General features: G+C 35.1%; 1 long non-coding RNA gene across 1 annotated transcript; it reads left to right on the top strand.

Annotated features, from left to right (window-relative positions):
- Positions 1-4,497: 4,497 nt before the first annotated feature.
- Positions 4,498-24,612, top strand: LOC121735516. The gene is made up of 3 exons (XR_006036869.1): positions 4,498-4,616; positions 8,862-8,867; positions 24,602-24,612. It is a non-coding gene; the product is annotated as an uncharacterized LOC121735516 (long non-coding RNA).
- Positions 24,613-25,662: the final 1,050 nt, after the last annotated feature.

The following is a 25,662-nucleotide window of genomic DNA, read 5'->3' as shown; positions in this document are numbered from 1 at the left end:
AGACAATCAGGTGATCAGCCTGCATTGTCCTAACCAAACTTGGAAATAACATGTTTCCAACGCGGGATTCGAACCCACGACCTCCGGAGTCGAGAGCGACGCTCTAACCATTAGACCACGGAGGCGTTAGGATCTTGATACGTCTTCCGGGAATACTACTATGTAAGTATAAATATGGTTAAACCACTGTAAACTGCTAAAAATAACAAGGAGGATTATAAGAAAGCAAATATTCCAAGAATATGCATAAAAATATTATGTGATATGCAGAATATGCGTTATTATAAGACGTCAGTGAAAGTGTAAAAATAAGCGTGAGTGTATGACTAATTAGTATGAAAAAATCTTGCATTGTAAAGACAAGATCTTATTCTCTATATTATATTTTTTTTAATTTTATCCAATTTACCTTTTAGAAACTCTTACGGCCGAACTCAGAGATATGTTAAAAGCTTTTTTTTTAATTAATTTAATAATGATTTTGACATTGAGCTCAATACATTTTTAAAAGTAAGTAAGTAAGTAGGTATATAAAATTTTTCAAATCATAAAAGTTCTTTCAACGCGGCCATAAGATTCTCTTGGGTACTTTTTTAAAGTTAACACTAAACTTAAAATATATTATCAACAATCGTCAATTTTTTGGGCATAAAGCAGATAATTCTCATGTCTTACAGATAACGATCAATCATATCTTGTTAGTATCTACAAATTTAAACAAAATTCAACAATTGATAAGCTTTATACCAATTACTACGTCAGCTGTCCCTACAGGCTACAGCTGTTGATGTAATCGACACATTTCATTAATCATAGTCAAAATGCAACGGTCCTGCGGGCGCCATATCATTGTATATTGTAGTTGGAAAGGACCTATTCTGGTGTCTTACTCCCGAAACTGATATCGATTTCGATTTTCGATTTCAACGGTTTTTGACACTTTAGACATGCTTCAGAAGTTCAGACATCTAAAATAGCGCTATTTGAGCGCAGCGCCCCTGCTGTATGATACAATTTCGATATGGTTTCGATACTGTTTCGGTATATTAGTTACATATACAATGTTAAACGAGCGCTAGCATCAAATACAACAAATCTAAAACTCTAGTTGGGTCGATCCTTACTAATAAAATACTAGCTGGCCCGGCAAACGTTTCTTTGCCATATAAAGTATTTCGCCCGTATTATTTTATTGATGTGACTAAATAAACTTATGTCACCATGGCAACGTCCATCGCTATCCCGTCGCACAAACAATGGTCGCCGTTAGTCTCGAGTTGTAATAATTTACTATTATTTTATAATTATTCAACAAATGCACTTATTAATATAAAAAGTACCCAGTAGCCGATTCTCAGACCCACTGAATATGCATATAAAATTTGGTTAAAATCAGTTAAGCCGTTTCGAAGGAGTACGCGGCCTAATATTGTGACACGAGAATTTTATATACTTATAAGATTATAAATATTGTGTTTTATAAAAATGTCTGTCAGTTTTCCGTCTGTCTGAACCGAATTTATTGGAATTTGGTATGGAGATGCTTTAAGTCCCGGGAAAGGACATAGGATACTTTTTTTCCCGGAAAAATTTACGGTTACAGCACGATAAACGAATTTTGGTGCCACGGTGTTGCGGGCGTCACAATCTTAAAAAAATATCTGTCTGTTTGTCTGTCACCTCTACACGCACATCCGGCATTCTTGTATATTAATTAAAGGTTACAATGTTGTTATTTCTGTTGCAAAATCCTTTTATGGTTATCGCAAAATGTTAAAAATAAAACATAACTTGATAAGTCGGTAGGTAGTTAAGTTATCGTATACTGTTATGTTTTTTAATTGTGGAGGCGACGTTGATGGTAAATAACAAGACTAACATCTCTTATTTCAATGTTTTAATTTTCATGTAAGTACTTATTATATAAGTAATTTTCCAATTTATACAACATGGCTGGTTATAAATGTTCAATACTTTCGTACTCGATCCTCGTTATATAATTATGTAATAAAATTAGGTACTTACTTAATTTTTGTCCGAATTTCCCTTTAAATAAATGAATCATGGACACTAAGTAAATTACGCGGCTAGGCAAGTAGGCATACTATGCGGCCGGCGCGGCGTGGCGGTGAAAGAAACACCGCGCCGCTAGTCGCTACCCTTCCCGCGCTACATCAATTGATATTTTTTTATATAGTTTTTTTTTCATCTAATATTTTATCCAAATATCACTTCTTCGAGTATTGAACATGTCTCTCCAGTCACGCAGTATAAATTAAAATAATTTTTTAAATTTTGTTAGTCTTGCTAAAACTCGGAAATGGCTGATCCGATATTTTAGTCTTAAAATATTTGTGACTACTATTTTTTTTATCTATTGATCCAGTGTCCTACCCATGTACTTAGCATGCACTGCTATAATACGAAAAGTCGAACCTTTCAGTTATTTTTTGTGACGAAGGCGTATTCAACTTGCTTAAATACAATTCAGACCATATAAAGTTAATATACCTAGCGGAATAGAGCAACAATCTCGAGCTGTCAAACGTAAGCCGTAACCAAAATTGGTTTTCATCAGTGTGAAAAATATGTGTACGTATACACTTACACAAGCATGATTGAACATGAATTCTATTAGATTAAATTGTCAACGTGCGGCACGTGCCGACTGGACGTCAAAAAAAAGAGTGCTGCTGTCATGTATCACACGTCTCTTTTTACCACGCAGTGTTACCGATAGTGACATCTCTCCTGCTCAGGCCGTTGTTTCTCTATTCCGTTAGGTATATTAGCGATGGTTCAGACGCATACGCCCACTCACACTCACAAACTCTATTTTATAATACAAATGTACGACTACATTTGTATTTATTACCAAACATTTATAACAAAGTGTTTAAAAAATTGTTAATTTTTCTAGACATTATGTAACAGGACTACCAATTTATAATTAAATATTATAGCTATCACCGATTTTGATTATTATTAAATTGCATCTAGTATACAATACATCGTGGCCGTTATTTCAGCTGTTGCACCAGTATTGGGTAACTCGCCCGAGTTTGCCAAGCCAAATCATTTTGTTCTATTGTTTCAATCATTTCGACATGCACTTTAGTAGTTTTAGTACGGGATGTTAGTAATTACTTCATTAATTTGGTAATTAAATTATTTAAAACGCTCCAATACTATTTTAATGCAATGTTAATGCAGCTTCGTTAAAAACAGTACACAACGTCAAGGTAAGTAACTATGACTACTAGAGATCGCCCAATGGTCGAAATTCGACCTTACTTGCAACGACATTAGGATTTAGGACTACTACCTATATTATGTAAAAAATATTGACTTCATCATAGTTTTTTTCAATTCTTGTCTCTGGGACTCAGCTGATCTCAGACTGGCCGTTAAAGCATTGTCTAATAGTATCTAAAATTAATAAAAAAAACAATAATCCATTTTCAATTTGTCAACTTTTTGTCAACAGACTTTAAACATAAATAAAAGAGTATAATTCGTATGTATAGGCTTATCACTCAAAAATCTGTCATTTTTCCTAGTAGTAGTGTCGTAGTGTGTGTAACGTTTTATTTGTTAAAAATATATACTTATGATAAAAGCATAATTTTAAAATAATATTAGCTCGATGCACTCCTTCACCATATAAACTATAACTGTGCGAAATTTCATGCACCTACGTTTCCCCCATTTTTCTTATTTTTAAGAAAAATGGGGGAAACATAGGGTTACAAAGTTTTTCTCTCACGTATTAATATATAGATGACCGTGGCATTTCAGAGCCATGTTAGCAAGTACGTACTCTGTAGATATTATGATTATAATATTACTAGCTGTCCCGGCAAACGTTTCTTTGCCATATAAAGTATTTCACCCATATTATTTTATTGAAGTGACTAAATAAGTATGTCACCATAGCAACGTCAATCGCTATCCCGGCGCACAAACAATGGTCGCCCTCAGTCTCGAGTTGTAATAATTTACAATTATTTATTCAACAAATCGACGGGTGCAAAGTAAAAAAAGTCATCTGCAATTTTGAGTTTTTTGTTTTTTTGTAGAAATTAGCTTATAATATCATGTTCTACAACATAGCAAAAACAAAAATTCAAATATCACCTTATTTTTGGTACTTTTGTAACGTAAAAGAAGACATCTACTCCTGTTTTGTGAAATTGCACGATGTAGATGCGGATAACTACCGCTGGTCGTCTATACGCGGGACGCGCGGGGGTCATGTTATACGGCATAAGCGGCTATCTGCCATATAGCTTTTTCTACGTTGCCATTGTGATTTAGATGTCTCAATTTACTTTTGTAAATTAGTATTGTTTGTGATGTTTATGAGTAGGTGTCTATGTTAATTCTTATTGTTAGCTATATTAATTGACTTCTAATTTCCTACTGTTATTTTTTACTGTTGTTTAATGTTTAGAAAGTCCAAAACGACTTTTTAAAGAAGTTGAAAGTTTCCAGAACATAAGCGATAGATTTATCGAGCAAAATACTGTGTTGCCCCGATGAAGTTATTGAACATCTTATAGAAGACCTCGATGTGTCAGCGCTGAAGACAAAACGAGTATACTTAAGTTAACTTCGTAAGATAAATCCCCATGATCTGAATACTCTAGATCAGTCACACAAGTTCTCTCTCAGTCTGAAATAAAAAAATATTCTGAAAATTTGGATGTCAATAATAGAGATTCTCAGCAAATTAACGAATACGCGAACACCCTCAGAATACAATTCATCACTTCATCCATCTATGATCTGCTTCAGTTTATTAACTCATACATGCAATCGAGTATATTGTCCCTTTCAAACTGTATATCTTCTACGACAACACCATTGATATTTCTTTGGCAGTGGAGGCATCAAGTTAATGTTCTACGCCTTCCTCGTTAAACGCTATAAAAAGTCGACAGTTCAGTATTGATCTAAAGAAAAGGCGATTGAGAAATAAAGACACGAGACGTAAATTACGACAAAATTTAGGCGAACAATTACATCAGTCCAGAAATGGGAAATTGCAACCTGCAAAACATCATATTCCAGCATTTGCAAGTTTAACTGTAGTTTGAGTTTTCCTATTAACTTATCTTTGACCGGTTTTAGGATCTCTGTGATCGTGAAAAGCAATTGAGAAATCGTTGAAATAAAAACTCATTTTTTGTTCTGAAGAATCGTACATACACTCCTCCGATGGTGTAAAACGTCCGGCCCATCATGATTACAAGTGCCAAGTACAAAGACTTAATAAACCTCTGCCTAAATTATAATAATTAACAACATAGTTCCTGTACTGATAATGATACTGAACACTTTTTAAATTAGTTTTAAAGTAATTAAAGTATTGACATAGAATTTCATTTTTCTTGTGAGAAATTACGATTTTTACGCAAGTAAATGAATGATTCCTAAGTAAATCCCTACTAATATTATAAATGGGAAAGTTTGTTTGTTTATTTATTTGTTTGTTTGTCCTACCTTCACGCTCTAACGAAAAAACTAATCGTATTGTTTTTTGGCAGACTTATTTGAAAGGATGAAGAGTAACATAGGCTACTTTTGGTCTTGGAAAAACATCATGATTCTAAAGGAGTTACAGGAATATTTGCATTTAACGCGATTTTCAAACTCCACGCGAGCGAAGCTAGTGTTTCATATTTTAACTTTCTTCTAAATCGTGCACCTTGCACCAAATCGACAACGTAGAAAAAGATATCTACGCAAACATGTTCTGAATTTGGTGTGTTTAAAATGTAAAACAGTCATTAACTGCGTATTTTAATAATAAAAGTTTTACACTTTACGTATTTACTGATAATCGTACTCGTAATCGGTAAAAATACTTTAATTAATCTAATTTTTAATCCCCACGTAGAAACGACCAAGTGGTAGTTAATCCAGTTGTCATATTTTTAAGCGCAATGTAGATGAAGTCAACTACAATATCTCGTAAATTAAACATTATTAGAAGAAATTAAATATACATGTGGTTTCATTAATAAATAATGAAGCAATGATAGAAATTTCAATAAATTTGATTGGAAATTGTCAAAATGGGAGCATTTTTTCCTATTATGCGCTCTCCTGAAAAGTAGCTGTTTTGTAGATGACTCTTTTTACTTTGCACCCGTCGAAATGCACTTATTAATATAACAAGTATCCAGTAGCCGATTCTCAGACCGACTGAATATGCATATAAAATTTGGTTAAAATCAGTAAAGCCGTTTCGGAGGAATACGCGGCCTAACATTGTGACACGAGAATTTTATAAATTATATAAGATTATCATATTAATATGTCGCGGCATACACTTTTTCAGCGATCCATCCAGTTCAGAGGTGTCCAATCTCTTCTACATAGACTACGTTTTCAGAATTTTGGTAGATCCGGTGGACCCCTGTGGCCTGTACAGGATGTACATTGATTAATACTAATTTCAAAATCTAAACAAGTTTTTTTTTTTAGGTAAGTAACTTTTTTCTGAGCTTCTGTATAGGTATGTAAAATCTGCCCAGAGAAGTCAAGCCAACTTTATGTGAACCAAATTAACTAATTTACGACTGTGGATCCCCAATTTTTGTCACATCCAAAGACGAATATGTGTCTGTCTGTCTGTTACCTCTTTCTTCCCAAACCGCTGATTCTGAATCGATTTTGCGGAAATTTGGTCCCGGGAAAGGACACAGGATACTTTTTATCCAGAAAAAAATGGACGGTTCCCGCGCGATTACGAATTTTGGCACAACGGAGTTTCTGGCGTCATCTAGCTTTCCATAAACTTTATCTTATAATCTGCGGCCCGCCCCGCCACGCCTCGTTATAATGTGCACGTACTTTTTACGTGAGAGAGCCATGCTTTGGCACGAATGGGCCAGCTCGACCGGAGAAATACCACGTTCTCACAGAAAACCGGCGTGAAACAGCGCTTGCGCTGTGTTTCGCCGAGTGAGTGAGTTTACCGAAAGCCCAATCCCCTACCCTATTCCCTTCCCTACCCTCCCCTATTCCCTTCCCATCCCTACCCTCCCCTATTACCCTATTCCCTCCTTAAAGGCCGGCAACGCAACTGTAGCTCTTCTGATGCTGCGAGTGCCCATGGGCGACGGAAGTTGCTTTCCATCAGGTGACCCGTTTGCTCGTTTGCCCCCTTATCACATAAAAAAAAAACTTTATGTGTACAATCGCGCGGAAAGTTTTTACGCAGTTTTTGCCGGACGGGCGACTTGCGTTATCATTTCCTCTGTCATGTGTGGTTTTGCACATGTTTTTACCGACATAAAAAAACAGGGTAATTGTACTGTTCTCATCGTTACGAGCATAGTTTTTGCTAACCGAGCACAAGTTTTTGCAACTTTTTACGTCTTTATAGAGCTAATTTGACAAAAATATTGTTGCGATTTTTGGTAGAGACTACCTTACAAAGCTCAGTATGAGCGGATATCTACTGCCAATTTAACAGTATCTTACTACGTAACATTTAAATTATTATTATATTACTATACCTACAGGTTGTTCGGGTGAACACTATCCTTAAAACCATCAAATGAGCCCGTCAAAATGAACAACTTTTTCTATGAAAACAATGCTGAGAACTCAAAAAAAAATGCCGTCTTCATACTCATACAAATTGCCCGGATCGGCAATTTAAGGATAACGAAATTTCTGTCGCGATACACATCCAGGAACTGGACATTTTTTTTTTTTTATGAAATAAGGGGGCAAACGAGCAAACGGGTCACCTGATGGAAAGCAACTTCCATCGCCCATGGACACTCGCAGCATCAGAAGAGCTGCAAGTGCGTTGCCGACCTTTTAAGAGGGAATAGGGTAACAGGGGAGGGTAGGAAAGGGAAGGGAAGGGAATAGTTGAGGGTAGGGAAGGGAATAGGGTAGGGGTTAGGGGATTGGGCCTCCGGTAAACTCACTCACTCGGCGAAACACAGCGCAAGCGCTGTTTCACGCCGGTTTTCTGTGAGAACGTGGTATTTATCCGGTCGAGCCGGCCCATTCATGCCGAAGCATGGCTCTCCCACGTATAAATTTTGCACCGTAATAAGAGCTATCCTACGTCCTTTCCCTGGACTCCATAGATATGAAGTCACGTCAGTCACAGAGCTGAACTGAATTTGATAGATATCAAAATCGGTTCAGCTCCTTAAGAGGATACACCAGGGGAGAGAGAAATTGAAAATAGGTATTTGATTTGAAAATGTATTGCTGTCTCACCAATCTCAAGTCTCCCACCGCAGAGCGCGATAGAGACAACACGACAAAAGTTCTAATAAAAGAACAGAAAATCTTCGATTCGTTGTCCGCTGATTCCTTTTCCAAAACTTAACCGATTTAAGTAATTTTTTCATTAAGAATTAAAGCAAGGCTTGAGCTGTGTTCCTATGTTTTATTTTTTTTTTGTATATTTTAGCCAGTTTTGTTTTCTAGGTGTTTGAACACAGAGGAAAATCTGGCCATTTTTTGGGTTTTTGGACGTTCTTATCTTTTTTAATAATTAAATTATGAAAAAAAGAAAACATAGGGACTAATAGTGGCCATAGATATTCAGGAAAAAAATCATAACTCTACCGGCATTATCCAGGAAGGAAACAGGGGACAGCGTTTGTATGGAAAAACGGCGGTGTGGAATCCTCTTAAGCGTGAAGAGCTGACAGACAAACAGACAGTTTCACGTTTTCACATTTATTATGTACAAACAAAAAAACTAACTTCAGCTTTTATTAGCTTAAAACAAAGAATAGGAGAAAAACAAACACTTTTGTTTACAAATGAAAGCAAAAGTGATTGATAACGAAGAATTATGAGAAAACCAACCTCATAAGGTTAACGTTGCCACGCTAGGAAACGTAATGGCTGCAGCGAAAGTGGGAGAAAGTGCATAAGACAATATTATCATTGTGTAATTATGATCGGGGGGAAGTGTGGGGGAAGCGTAAATGCAGAACTAATATATGCGGTACAGTCACACAAATACACCAACGAGTTGGATAAAATCGGGCAAATGCGAGTCGGACCCGCACACAGATGTAATTTGACAGAAAAATTGGTACGTTTTTGTATATTTGTTTTGTTTTTAGTATTAATAATAATTGTTGTTACAGTGAATCATAGTCGAGGCGTTGCGACGCTTCAATTCTGCGCCAGTGTGAGTTGAGCCTTTTTTTACATGGGGAAACGATTTGCGCATCCCCGGCAGATTGGGGACATTGACCGGGGTATGTGAGACTCTCCGAGGAACTACCCACTAAAACCCCATGGTGCTCCACTCCCCGCCTAGGCACAGTCATGAGCACGATTAGCCCACCGCAACTCCACCAGCGGTTGTTCGCGTTTCGCAGACTTATCAAAGCATGTAATATGAGTTGAGCCTAAACGATTCCATTGTTTTTAAAAATCTTATATGTACTTATATAAAATTCTCGTGTGACAATTTTAGGCCGCGTACTCCTCCGAAACGGCTTTACTGATTTTAACCAAATTTTATATATTATGCATATTCAGTGAGTCTGAGAATCGGCTACTGGGGGGTACTTTTTATTATTACAACTCGAGACTGACGGCGGCCATTGTTTGTGCGACGGGATAGCGATGGACGATTTAGTCACTTCAATAAAATAATATGGGTGAAATACTTTATATGGCAAAGAAACGTTTGCCGGGACAGCTAGTAACTTCTAAAAAAACAGACTTCTTCATTCTTAGGTCCAAATAGAAATGTAATAATTTGGACGACTGTACCCAATATCCATCGATATACATTCCCTAGACACTGCGGTGGGTCCGGGGATTTCACGGCGATCACTCTGATTTGACGGCCATTTTGATTTTTGACAGCCATGTGGTCAAACGTCACAAAAGCTATGACGATGTAGTGGTTCTGATGAATGACTTAGGTATGAGAAAGCTTAAGAATGTTTGGATGTTTCGTTTGGGTATGTCAAAGATGTTAAAGGAGGTTTTGATTTACGGTTTATATTACAAGTACAAGTTATTTTAAAATATTATTCATGTATCTAAAAGCTAAATAATTTAATAAATTGTATTCCTGGCAAACTACAAACTTTGATCCCTTGGTGAATTTTGTAAAATCCTAGTGGTTATAACTTATATCATAAAAGTGCGTGCGAATTTTTCGTTTAAGGTTTATTCTGTGCGTTGATAGATCAGACTTTAACCTACTCTAGCCATTACATATATCGCGATAAAAAGAAAGCAAACTACCAATTCAAACAAGTAACAACATAAATAACTAATCTGAAAATACACCACGACTTTTGTCCCCAAAACAGTATTCAAAATCGTATCTCAAGATTTATAATATAATCTTTTCAACATTTAAATCGAATGAGCATTTTTCACATTTTTTCAACAAAATTCACGCATTATCAAATCTGCTATGTAAATACAATCAATTAAACAAATACAATCTATTGTTGAGCACCCCTAGTGCCATAGTCCATAGATCAAAGAAGAATAAACATTATAGATACGCCATTAAAAAACCCCGTATTGTCCCTTACCCTTAGCTTAGGGTTGTCATCAGTCATGTTTTTTCAGGATATGTCCTAGCTATTGTCCTGGGACGTCCTGAATAGTTTTTAGCAGCATCTTGGGATTACTAGAAATTACTTGAGTTTAAAATTTTGTTAAAAAAAATGATTGTGTTTTGTTTTGCATTGCAATGGCTAACTTTTTATTGAAATAATATTTTATTGAAATATTAGTTAATTCTTGTTTGAATAATGATCGTTGTTTTTTTTAATGTTTTTGTGATTTTACTGTTGCAAGTCCATGCGTCCTGTAACCCGTTATACGAAATTGTTCAGCCCCCCTAGACAAGTGGCAAAATGCTAACGCTAGCGCTAACGATAATGCTACAAAATGTATGGATTTGACATTAGTATTCTAGCGAAGCGATGACTTATGTCAAATCGCATACATTTTGTAGCGTTAGCGCTAGCGTTAGCGTTAGCGTTTTGCCACTTGTCTAGGGGGGCTGGTTTTTCAAATTTCGAATCTGGTTTCTTGGTGTTGGCAACCCTACCCTAGCTACGTGACGTAGACGTGGGAATAAACGGTTACCCGTATGACTTTTTTGCCATTGATAAATATCTAATTTGTAAACCCGTTTTGGGTATATTAGTCTAATGCGGTACTTTAGTATTTGTTTAGTAAACGTTTTATTCATTTTTTGTTCTAATACGTGCATAATCTTTTATATTAGTAAACTGTAAACGTAGTACAAAATCGGGCACACTAACATACTAATTACTAACCTAATATTATGATAGTATGTTTGTAACATTATGGGCTTAACTTGATGGCCGAAATACATAGACGAATAGAATTTATATTAAAGTGTGAAAATATATTTATACATACATATAACTAAAATGTCAGAGAATTTTCATATAAATTATAAAAAGACGTCATTAAAAACATTTTTATCTATATCCGCAGCTTTTATCCTGTTTCGATACAAATACATAATACTTATCACTATATTATGGTAAACATTAATAATAATACATTGTATTTTAGTAATACACAGAGAATTTAATGACAATAATAATTTTATTTTCATTAATACGTCCATTAATCTATCGTTCCTTGCCCTGACAATCTTATAGCTAGCTAATTATTGTGACTTAGTTTCATTACTCAATATTTTCATACCTCAAAAAAGGCTCCAAATATCTTAGAAGCGAGACCATTATTTTGATCACGATTTTTCTTGTCATATCTGTTTTTTTTTAATGAAATAAGGGGGCAAACAAGCAAACGGGTCACCTGATGGAAAGCAACTTCCGTCGCCCATTGGCACTCGCAACATCAGAAGAGCTGCAGGTGCATTGCCGACCTTTTAAGAGGGAATAAGGGAGGGTAAGGAAGGGAATTGGGAAGGGTAGGGAAGAGTATGCTAGGGGATTGGGCCTCCGGTAAACTCACTCACTCGGCGAAACACAGCGCAAGCGCTGTTTCACGCCGGTTTTCTGTGAGTCCGTGGTATTTCTTCGGTCAAGCTGGCCCATTCGTGCCGAAGCATGGCTCTACCACGTAAAAAGGTGTTTGTCTTCTACGAGATGGCTGATGCTGATAGTCGATAAAACATTGCAATATGTTACTAAATTCTGTATTGCACATAACACTATGCAGTTTTATAACAATGTTATTATTTACAGAGCATAAACCTAATCTTAATGGTTTTCGCTCTAATTCGTACTTGTTTAAAAATTTCATCAAGCTAGAGGTTTTCGTTGAGTAAAAAATTGTTAGAACCATTGCACCAAGTGCAGCTTCAAAAAAGGTGATTTTTGAGTGAACCATACTAAAATCAGAGTAGACAGAATGATAGAGTATGCCGACTTAGAACTGATGTTGAAATTTTTAAATTTGACGTATTATGACGAAAATCGTCGCTAGGGCTGTTAACTTGTTACCTACGAATTTAAAACTATGACATATTCGCTGTACGTGTTCCTCTTTGGTCGTATTGTTGTTTGTGTTTTGGCACATGCGATTAAAATTGTCAGAATCCAATTTTGAAATCTTTATTTTAAATATTTAAAAATAAATTATATCAGCCAGCGCGAGGCACATTCCGTTCATAATCCTAGTGAAACCCAACGAATTTGACAGATATTGAAACCTGTCCGTCTCTTTGCAGTCGAACTACTGGTCGTTATGTCTATTGTGCTAAAATGATGAATAGCTATGTCCACACTGTGCACTTTCATCTTCAATTTTCGTCATCAACTTTCATATTGGCGCGTTCAATAATTGAATGCGTCAAGGAACGCAATGCCAATATTGTCATTTTTGAAGTTTTGGATACGGTCAGAGCGCATGCGTTGCGGGCATGCCTCACGTTCGCTGTTGACTGCGCTATATTGCATGCCCTTGACGATCAGAAAAAGGCACAGTGTGGACAACGCAATTGTGAAAGTGTCTACCACTACCTATGTTACCTCTTTTAGCGTTTATTCTATTCTATAATAATCTATATTCATTCTTCAAGCTTCCAAACCTTAGAACCGATTTCGCTGAAGTTTTGTATGTTGATTAGTCGACACTTTCTGGTCCCGGGAAAGGATATATTAATATAGGATAGTTTTTGTATAAAACAGGCAGCATAGCTACTTTTTGATTAAACAGCTATTTAATTTTTATTTAACGTCTATTTATAGAAAGCGTCAATTTACTTCGTAATAACCATAAAACAGTAAACTTCTCTCCTCCATTATTTGGAAATAGAAAGCCTTATAGGAATTAGCGTTATTAAAATTTACGTAATACCAATATAAAACATCTTTACAAGCAACAATTCAAAATACAAAAGTTTAAATATGTAAATATATGTAATATAATGTATTTACACTTTTGTATTATAAACCTTTTATAATGTCGAAGGAAGAAAAGAAGAGAAGAAAAAGAATGAGAATAAATAAAATGTTATATCAGACTAATTTTGTCCATAAAGTTAGTGACAGTTAGTAACAATAAGCTTTTAAAATAATGTTAGAAGTAATCAGTTTATTTTAATACTTGCTTACAACTGTTTCAACGCAAATATTAATCATACTACTCGTATTATCACATAATATATTATATTAGTAGTACCAACTAATATTATAAATGCGAAAGTTTGTGAGCTTGTTTGTTGGTAACTGCTTCATGCCTAAACGGCTGAAGTGATTTTAATGATATTTGGTATGGAGTTAGCTGCATCCTGGATTAACACATTCTACATTTTACTGCGGAAAAACATATTATCGGTTAACACACAGATTTCAGCGGGTAGCGCCGCGGGGTACAGCTAGTCCATACTAATATTATAAATGCGAAAGATAATGTCTGTCTGGCTGTCTGTCTGTCTGTCTGTCTCTTACCTCTTCACGCTCAAACCGCTGAACCGATTCTGCTGAAATTTGGCATAGAGATACTTTGAGTAACGGGAAAGGACATAGGATACTTTTTGTTCCGCAAATTTATTATATTTTTTCAACCTTTCCTTCGATCTTATCTTAGTAGATAAGATCGAAGGAGCTAGTGCTAGTCATCTTATGAGCTAGTACAGATGACTCTATCATAATATCTACATACTTTTTTACCACGAGACCACCAGCTTTGACCTCAGATATAATTCTCTGACCGCGACAATGATATAATAATAAAAAACTCAAAGCAGATATGTTACTACCGCGGGCGTTGTGAAGCTTCAAATACGACCCAATTGGGTCGTCTTTTATTTAGTCTGTCTCTTTTATGGAAATGTCATTTCGTATATTTTGTTTCACTTATCTGTCAAATTTGTCAATGTTGTTCGGAAGAGATTTAAGCCGGAAAATAGTATGAACGTAACAGATCTGTATAAGTAGAATATCATTGGACCACGCGCTCTACGCCAGCTAAAACAGTTCAAGGTATAAAGAAATGTTAAATAGAAAAGTTAGAGTATTTAATTCTCTACAATATGATATACTGGGTATATCGATTTTCTGAGATATGCACCTAATTTGGCCTAAAATCACTGGACTATAATAATTACTATTCGTCTCTGAGTGGGGCTATTAGCCTCGCAAATAGGGCATTCGTAAATTAACGATTAAGTATTATTATCTGTTAGATAACTAATTTGTTTATTTCTCCATAGCAGTACGAAATTAAAAGCTGTGTGTAAACACTAAACAGCTTTTAGCCTTACACGGCGTTTGTTAATGCACTGTACGTATTTATATTACCCCCAACAGGACTTTATGCCAATAAGATACGTGTCACATTCATAGAAGAACTATAACTATATCTAACGTGGTAGAGCCATGCTTCGGTACGAATGGGCCGGCTCGACCGGAGAAATACTACGGGCTCACAGAAACCGGCGTGAAACAGCGCTTGCACTGTGTTTTGCCGAGTAAGTGAGTTTACCGGAGGCCCAATCCCCTACCCTATTCCCTTCCCTACCCTTCCCTATTCCCTTCCTTACCCTCACCTTACACTTATTCCCTCTTAAAAGGCCGGCAACGCACCTGCAGCTCTTCTGATGTTGCGAGTGTCCATGGGCGACAGAAGTTGCTTTCCATCAGGATTTAGGTGACCCGTTTGCTCGTTTGCCCCCTTATTTCATAAAAAAAAAAATAGAAGCCGAGTATTTGTAATATTATATGCTTTATGAATTTGCCGTACTATATCGCGCGTAAATTTTTTCGGGATAAAAAGTATCCTTAGATGTCCTATCCCGGGACTCAATGTATCTCCTAGCTTTACCTACAACAATTCTATATAGTCATAGCTTCATGTTTTCCAGTTTAAAATATTTATACATATTCATTTATTTAATAATTTGCATTAATTTCTTAAATAAATTAATATTCAGGGCAGTAAATTATGTAATATCAGCTGGTAGATTTTGTAAGCTTATTATTGTGTCAATACCTTAAAAAGAAAGCTTGATTTACTGTTTACCAATAATATGTGGTCATATTGTGACATTTTAAATTACATTTCGATAGTAATTAATTAAGGCGACGCCTTGATAATTTGGCTGTACCTATATCGATTTTTCTCAGCAAGGATTAAAGCTAAGAAATTAAAGTTCATTGTCAGTATTCATCATGTCTTCGTCATTGAATTACACGATTGGTCAACTTTTATGACACAGAATAATCAATCAAAAAGACCTCTGTAAAAAAGGATTCCTATTTTGCCAACATTCCTCTGTTTAGGGCCGCGCTACACCGGAATGGCAACAAGTATATGCTTGAACTAATCTATGTACTTACAAATTTTAAAAACCATTTTGTCGCTACGCCCTTTTCATTTTTTGCTGTTCCATTGCTTGTTTTCTATGAAAGGCCGGGCCGGCCTCTCATAGAAAACAAGCAATCTAAAATATATCCAACACGGTTTTTTTTACTTTTACGCGGCGTCACCTTAATAAAGAACATTACGCAAAAGTCGGAGCAGAGGGTGCTTCTAGCACATATAGGAAATATAATCCGACCAAAATCCGACATGCCACACACTGTATGTCAGAATATTGACAGAAACGTTGTCAAACGTCGAACAAAACTTTTTTTTACTGTCTTTGCCGGTGCTGCCTCTAGCGTAAAAACATTAATGCAGTAATACAGTGCCCTGTAGCCCTAGCATTGCCACCAGTAGAAATGCGAAAGTATAGACAAACTGTGGAGATAAACTTAAGGTGCAGTTCCGATCTTTTTTCGTTCCGAAAAATTCAATTAAAATGCCACTTTATGACTATAGTCCTAAAAATTCAAATAACATCCTACTTTATGACATATACTATAGTCTGTCATAAAGTGGCATTTTAATTGCATTTTTTGTCGGTCGCGATTAGCCGCGGTAAGATCGGAACGGCACCTAAAGTTTATGTCCACAGCTTGTCTATACTTTCGCATTTCTACTGGTGGCCATGCTAGGGCTACTGGTGCGCCGTGGAAAGGCAAGAGGGGCGCCGTGAGTCGATCCTCCGTCATTACCCGAAACCACAAATACTTATTATGAAATATAAAATTATTGAATTATACAAAGCAGGCAGATGATTAAACTTTTACCTGCTTAACCTAACTATAATAATCATTAAAGGTGTTTATTTATGTCACATCTTTTTGTAACAGCTAGGTAAAGTAGGGGACCGTTATAAAATATTCAACGAGTAACTGCGCCGCAGGCTGAAAAAGATTGGGAACCCCTGCAGTAATATATCCTATTAACTATTATAAATCTGGGTTAGATGCAGTTTTTTTCTATGAAATAAGGGGGCAAACGAGCAAACGGGTCACCTGATGGAAAGCAACTTCCGTCGCCCATGGACACTCGCAGCATCAGAAGAGCTGCAGGTGCGTTGCCGGCCTTTGAAGAGGGAATAGGGTAATAGGGGAGGGTAGGGATGGGAAGGGAAGGGAATAGGGGAGGGTAGGAAAGGGAATAGGGTAGGGGATTGGGTCTCCGGAAAACTCACTCACTCGGCGAAACACAGCGCAAGCGCTGTTTCACGCCGGTTTTCTGTGAGAACGTGGTATTTCTCCGGTCGAGCCGACCCATTCGTGCCGAAGCATGGCTCTCCCACGTATTAAGTTTGGCGTTAAGTATTGTCATTTCTGTGGTTTATTGTATAAGAAAGATTCAAATTCAAATTCAAATTCAAATTCATTTATTTTTGCGTATGTGTGTTACAATAATTTAGGTCTTATATTTGATATTAGGTTCAACACATAGGCCTTTGTTGGCATGCAAAATTAACAATAGAGAATTATTACAGTCTAAAACAGGTCATAAAAGAATTATACAGTCAACAATAATTAATATAATGTAGTAAAATGAATTCATTAATATTATTCTAAACTATTATGTATAAAAATGTCATTATTAAATTAAAATGTCAATGTAAATAGGTATGTAGTAATTTCTCCATAAAAATATTTAAAACATGTCATAGTACGTTATTCATTTAGAATAATATTATTATAACAATAGTAAATTAATTTTAAGTTTATTAGAAGTCGGCAATAAATTAGATACATATTATGTTTAAAATTTACATTCACGAAAGAGATCTTCGATAGTATAGAAGCATTTATCAACCAAATACTTTTTTAATTCATTTTTAAATCTTTGAATGCTGTCTATTTCTCTAAGACTCTGCGGTAGTTTATTGTATATTTTAGTTGTCATACCAAAAACATTTTTTCTAATTAGGGTGGTTTTTGATTCAACACAACATAATTTGTCAGCTAGTCTTTTTGTGTTGAAACGCTCAAACAAATGTAGATTTGATCGCACAAATAATGCTACTTCGTATATGTACAAACACGGAAAGGTAAGAAGTTTATATTTTTTAAAATACGGCTGACAACTCTCAGTTGTACGTATATTGGCTATAATTCTGATACATTTCTTTTGCGCCTTAAATATATCTTCACGCATAGTAGAGTTGCCCCAGAATATGATACCATAACGAAGGGTAGAGACCACGAAACCATTGTAGGCCATTAACAAACCTTTTTCATTAACCACTTTAGAGGTAGTATATAGAGCATAGGAAAATTGATTTATTTTCCTACAGACATGTTCTGAATGTTTTACCCATTTAAGATCTTTTTCGATGTATATACCTAGAAATTTTGTAACTCCAATATCTTCAATTTTATCCCCATTATATTTGATATCTAATGTTTTTAATAGAGGTTTTCTTTGCTGGAATTTCATTATTTGTGTTTTCTTTAGATTTATGAGTAAATTATTAGATGTCAACCAATTTATAATGTCAATTAAACTTTCATTTATGTCATTTTCGTAACTACCAAGATCATAACAGGTAAACACGACAGTACTGTCGTCCACGAATAGAGTCATGGGGTACTTTATGCAGCGAGGGAAATCGTTTATGTATATCAGAAATAAAAGAGGCCCCAGAACACTGCCCTGGGGCACGCCATATTCTAATTTTCGACGTTTTGAAGAGTATGTAAGCTCTGTTTTTGTTTTCGCACATATTCTTGTAATTTGAGTAATTTGGGTCCTATTTGTAAGAAAGGATTTTATCAAATTAAGGATACTTCCTCTTACCCCATATATATTCAATTTTTCTATTAGAATATCATGTCTAACGCAGTCAAAGGCTTTAGAGATATCCATAAATAGAGCTGTCACCGGTATAGATTTGTCAATATTTAAGACTATTTTGTTTAAAAAATTGTAAATAGCTAAATTAATAGATAAATCCTTTCTAAATCCCTTCTGTTCTTCAGAAAATAGATTAAATTTTTCAAAATATGAATACAAAGTTTTATTTATAATTTTTTCTATAATTTTTGAGAAAACGGAAATAATAGCAATTGGACGGTAACACGTTACATCCTCTTTTTCGCCTTTTTTAAATAGAGGTTTGATTATGGCTGTTTTAAGCTCAGTAGGAAATGTGCCATCTTCTATACAAAGATTGATAATATAACTAAGCGGTGATGCTATTACTTCAGCCACACTTTTTACTACCGGGGTAGATATTTCGTCAATACCGACACTTGTTGTATTTTTTAATGAATTTATTGTTGATTTAATGTCAAGAGGTGATACATAATTGAAAAATAAAGAATTAAAGTGATTACATGTCAGGGTATGTCTATAGTTTAGAATGTCATTATTATTTAAATTTTTTACTTGGTCAATAAAATAGTTATTAAATGTCTGTGCTATATTTTTAGGGTCTGATATAATTAGTCCATCACTAGTTTTAATTTGTTTTATTTGTTCTTTAGGAAGGTTATTTTTATGCCTATTAATGATGTTCCAGGTTGCTTTTGACTTATTTTTCGACGTATTGATGTAATAGAGGTTTTGCGCTTTTTGTGTCAAATTAATTATCCTTTTAAGTTTTTTTGTGTAAGTTTGATAAATGTGTTTGTTATAAGCACTTGGATCCTTTCGGTATAGCCATAATAACTTGCGTTTTCTTTTACAGCAAAGTTTAATTCCCTTAGTGATCCACTTGTGTTTTTTGTTAGTTGAAATTCTGAGTCGAATAACAGGAAAACAAAGATCATAGAATAGCTTAAACTCATTAAAAAATATACTGAAAGCTTGATTACCCGTCGTGCTTGTATAAACATCTGTGAATTTTAAGCTTTCTAGATAATATTTGAATTTTGTTAAGTTTTCATGTGAAAAATCACGTTTATGTTTGTACCAGTATTTTAAAGTGCATGCTGCTTTTACTGGGAAAGAGATTAGCTGAGCATTGTGGTCTGAGAGCCCAAGACAAGATATGACACGATATTTAACCCTGAGGTTCACTTCAGCCCAAATTAACGCAGACGTCAAGGACTTCACGAGTTATCGCAGTAGAAATACTTTTTATAGTTTTTTGACGAAATTGCCTTCCTATTTTCGATTCTCTATTTCATTTTCAACTCTATGTAGGTTGTCTGGGCAGTCTATGGTTGTTTATGACAATAGTACATGGTTGTCTATACTCTCAAAAGTCCGTGGTTGCTAACCATGGTTGTGCCGTGGCCCGTGGTTGTGCGGTTGTCAGCAACCTCATCAATCGCGTAAAAGCTTAACTTTCTCCATAATTTCTACTCGTATTATGTATTCTTTTTGTAAGGTTTTCCACTACTGTATTGCAATAACAGATAGAAATCTTACATGGTTTTAGAATTTTTATCGATCATCAAAAAGTTAAAAGTGGCTGTGAAGGTTGACATTCGCTCGGACTGACAAACAGACATACATGATGAATTTATAAGGTTCCGTTTTATGCCATTTATCCACTGAACCCTGAAAAGTTATGAAAAAATATAAGTTACTAAATAGTATAAGACGTAATAATTATTAAAATAATAACGTCTTATCCTTAGTATGAAAATTGTTTGAGTGTTTTGGTGATTTATAAAATACTAGACATTCTGCGCGGCTTCGCCCGGGTAAATTAGGCATTTAACAGACAAATTAGTCCACAAAAAATAGCCTATGGGACCCTTCACGTGGTCTACTTCTTACCTGTGCCAAATAACAAAAAAAATTCTCCAGTAGTTCGTGAGATAATTCCCTTTCAAATAATTTCCCCAGTTTTTTCCACATTTTCCTCTATTTCTTCGCTCCTAAAGTCTTAGCGTGATAAAAGATAGCCTTCCGCGATAAATGGGCTGAAAAAAAAGTAGGTTCTGAGATTAGCGCATTCAAACAAACAAATAAACAATTAACAAACAAACAAACAAACAAACTCTTCCGCTTTATAATATTAGTATAGATGCTACGTCGTAAATACAAGTTTGGGAAGGAAATTAGTCATAACATTAGTGTTTTCCAAATAAAAATAAGTTCGTTTAGGATGTAAAGTGACCTCAGAATTCGTCAAAACATGTTATGTCTATAAAACTGTATCAACAACATATTAAATAAATTATATAACGTTTGAGAATTCATGTGCAATTTTCTTTGAAATATAAGGTCGTATTTAGCAACTTTGCACTGACTAAGTATACAAAACTAACTAGAATAATGGGTAGACCTTCGGTTCGCACTCCTAGAGAGTGCAGGTTCGAACCCGGGTGGAGGCGTGTACCTATGAGACATTTTCTGATCTCAAGTACATAATACGGACGCTCGTACGGTGAAGGAAAACATCGTGAGGAAACCCGTACATAGTTGGTCCCAGACGTATTGACTAGTTCTTTCCTCTGGAGTCTGGACTAGGCCGACTATGATGCGAGAATGCCGTATGTGCTTGGGCAACCATACGGACATTTAAAAATCTTGTCCCATGCACTACAGTATTTGAGGAGTGGTTACTTCGTTCTGAAAAATACTGTATAAATCATCCATTACGGATGTAAAGGCCTAGTTTTTAACTAGAAATAAATAAAAGCTGGTACTAAAATAGGCAGTAGGCAGGCTCTTAAATAGCTTAACTTCCTATAATTACATAGATGAAAAGTATATTTTTATTTTTGCAGGTTTTGAATTTTTATCAGAGCGAACAAATATCGTATGTTCTTACCCAAAACCAGTTATTTCTAGTTCAGTTTGAGCATAACGCTATTATAATTTTAGTATATTTAACACTGTAGGTAATTTAGACGGATTATGCCCGGCTCTCGGTTATTCACTTGCCCGATTTGTTAACATTTTGGCTAAAATCAAAATGTTGACCAATCAGCAACCCTATTATATACAGTGTGTAACAAAAATAAGTAATAATACTTAAGGGTGTGTACGTGTTCCTTGTAGAGAGTTCACTGTGAAAGTAGCAGCTCTGAAAGACGAAAATTTTTTTTCACTATTGTATGGGCAAGGGCCCGAGCGTCACGAGTTTCCCTTTCAGCGCTGCTGTGAACTCTCTACAAGGAACACGTACAAACCCTAAAGTATTATCACTTATTTTTGTTACACCCTGTAGATATAAACTCCTGTTCAAAAATCTCAAAAACTGTACACTTACCGCTTTTGTATGAATATTAAAAATATAATATAAGGTGTATCAAGAAATATACAGGGTGTAACAAAAATAAGTGATAATACTTTAGGGTGTGTATGTGTTCCTTGTAGAGAGTTCACTGTGAAAGTAGCAGTGCTGAAAGACCAAAATTTTTTTTTACTTTTGTATGGGGAAACTCGTGACGCTCGGGCCATTCCCCATACAAAAGTAAAAAAAATTTTCGTCTTTCAGCGCTGTTACTTTCACAGTGAACTCTCTAAAAGGAACACGTACACACTCTAAAGTATTATCACTTATTTTTGTTACACCCTGTATACAAATAACAAGTGTTTACAGTGAACTCTATACATAATATAGAGGACACATACATACCCTAAAGTACTATTAACTATTAAGTACTTTGTTTTGTCACACTATGTATATTATTTTATATTTATGTAATACAGTAATTCATTAAATTATTCGTTTACAATGTAACAGTATGTAATATACGGTCAGTGTTCTGTTTAATCGGGCTAACCATTACATGTGGGCCGACTTGATGTATTGTTAATAGATATACAACTGATTGTTTTATATTATGTAACCATTTATGGACTATTCCTTAACTAACAATTTTGAATTGATGCCAAAAAACTTGGTTCTAGGCTACGAATAATAAAAACTAAGGAATCGTAACTCCCATACTAGTAGTTATGTCTATTGTGCTATTACCGTTTTAAATTTGGTTCCTTTTGATCTGTCATGTAACGTCAGCCTAGTACCGCTCTAGGTCACCTAAATATTGTAAATATATTGAAATGTGTACCTAAGGTACACTTTTTTGACAAGTATTGTGGAGCATGGTTTTTGACGGAGTTAGTTTTCCTTAGTTTTTATTTTTCGTAGGTTCTAGGAGTAAAATTATATTATTTTAACTAATAAACCAGGCACAGAAGTCAAAGTCGTTGCCAACCAGAAATAAAATAATAATTATTTTTTTAAATAATATTATGATTTATGTAATATGTAAGTAATATCTTGTAATCAAGGAATCTTGAACACATAAAATGTAAGCGTTTAGTCAAGATATATTAATTTTAATACCGAAGTTTTAAGATATCTGAACAAGGATTGAAGGATTTGACAAAGGATACCGTAATTTGCAAATTGCAAGCCAGTGGCGACCATGTAGCGATCAAATCACGCCATGATTTTTGTCAAATTATTTAAATATCATAAAATCATAAATAACTTTACATTCAACAATATACCTTTTAAATCTCTCTGGACCCCGATTCTCAAACTATTAACATTTTTTTTCTCACTTTTTTGGTAAAAAGTGGGACCCCGTGCGAGTTTCTTACGCCGGTTCTTCTCGCCGGGATAGTTCCCGAACCGGTGGTAGGCACCATTAGCATCAACGTTCTGAAAGTATTTGTTACAAATCTATTCGGAAATAAAACAATTTTTATTTTTTATTTTTTTATTTATTTATTAAATATATACTGAGATATAATATGATACTAATATTATAAATGTGAAAGTGTGTCTGTCTGTCCGTCTGTCTGTCTGTCTGTTACCTCCTCACGCTCAAACCGCTGAACCGATTTTGCTGAAATTTGGCATAAAGATACTTTGAGTCCCGGGAAAGAACATAGGATACTTTTTATCCCGGAAAAATGTACGGTTCCCGCGCGATAAACGAGTTTTGGCGCAACGGAGTTGCGGGCATCATCTAGTATGAAATAAGCAACATTTTTATAAATATTGTTATAATTATAAAAATATAATATAATATGCTTCACTATTAGCATCTAGAATCGTACATCATCGATGTAAGTAACCGTGTAAGCGTTTGATCCCATTACTGTAAGTTGTTACTCACCCAGTTAGTTTAACTAAGTTATTATTACTAATTATTGTAGCTGTTCGCTACTTAACATACTTAACATATGACTTACTATGTTACTATGAAATTCTTTTGTCCGTGAATGGGGGACTTTTCTGTACGGTAATTTTAGTATTTGATATTTCTAATGGCTGTTCAATTCAATTATTACTTAACATTGATTTAATGAAGAGTTTGACAGAAAATGTATGGAAGTAGTGTCAATTTTTTTTTAATTATACATAATATGTAATGATTAAATGTGCGATCATTTAACTATAAACTACACTTAATAATAACTAAGAAGTAGCAAAACGTACGCCGTACGCCGGATTTTTAATAAGTATGGAAATGCGACATTCTACGCAGCGTTCCGTCATAATTTGCTCGTACCATTATCAGAACAACTAAGGTTGGGTTGCACCAGAGGCGTGGTTAAAGTTAAAGTTATGGTTATAGTTAACGCAAATTTAACTTTATCTTTAACCTTAACTTTGACCGGAGAAATTGACAGATGACAGTTGGTCCAACAAGGTTATAAATGAACGTGGACAGGGGCGCTGCTGGTAAATGAGAACTGTCAAAAATGGTGTTTTTGTAAGATGACAGCGTTATTTCCTTTATTCGCCACGTGCATTTAAAACCTTGTCGAACTCTATGGTTATGGTTAAATATGGCGTCTTGATGGCGTCCATTTTTAACTTTAACCAAAGATTTGATATTTTGCATTGTAGTTAAAGTTATAGTTAAAGTTAGTTGGTGCAACCCAACCTAAGTGAACATTATCAGTTGACTTTCAATAATTTTAATTATACTTACGTTGATCCTGTGACCTCCACACACATGGTCGTATTGAATGAATCATAATTTATTTTTATTGCAAAATCAATATCAGTAGAGTCAACGACCACTCTGCTCCATATTGTGACACTATGACTTTATTTTAATTAATTATTGGCAATATCTTATGTAACGAAGATAATATCCATACTGATATTGTGAATTTGAAAGTGAGTTTGTGCGTAATCTCTTCACGTTTTAATAATTGATAAACCGATTTTAATGAAATTTGGTTGGAGACACGTTGATTCCTGGGAAGTGCATAGGGTAATTTTATCGCGGAAAAATGTATGAATTTTGGTGAAACGAAGTTGCAGGCAATATCTATATATATAAAACTCAAAGGTGACTGACTGACTGATTGACATAGTGATCTATCAACGCACAGCCCAAACCACTGGACGGATCGGGCTGAAGTTTGGCATGCAGGTAGATGTTATGACGTAGGCATCCGCTAAGAAAGGATTTTGATAAATTCCAACCCCAAGGGGTTCAAATAGGGATGAAAGTTTGTATATAAATACTTCTTAATGCGAGCGAAGCCGCGGGCAAAAGCTCGTCGAGTATATAATTCTTCTTTGATAATAAATAAAAAATTAACTGCTCCAATTTAGGTGTCATAAAATTGAAAGGGGTCGCTAATATGGGCCGTCCAAACTACAACATGTCATTATTTAAGGAACACCTCTGAAACTGGCAATTTTGTCCCAATTGCGTACAAAATTTAGGATGTTTGGAAATTTTTTGGAATTATCCAAAGTTTGTATCGTGTTTTGGATGTATTTTCATTTGAAGAGGTAATTACTCCCATGTTCCCCGCAGTCAATAACTGGCACGTTATTTTGGGCACGCCACATTTAGGTGTGGAATAAACTTGGTGAATAATGTCTGGGTTGCCAGCTTTTTTATAAAAAAACGTGTCGCACTCGGGGAGTGCCGCGGTTAAGCTATTGCA

The sequence above is a fragment of the Aricia agestis genome, chromosome 17 (assembly GCF_905147365.1).
Source record: "Aricia agestis chromosome 17, ilAriAges1.1, whole genome shotgun sequence".
NCBI lineage: Eukaryota > Metazoa > Arthropoda > Insecta > Lepidoptera > Lycaenidae > Aricia > Aricia agestis.
This window is presented reverse-complemented; position numbering and strand designations above follow the sequence as displayed.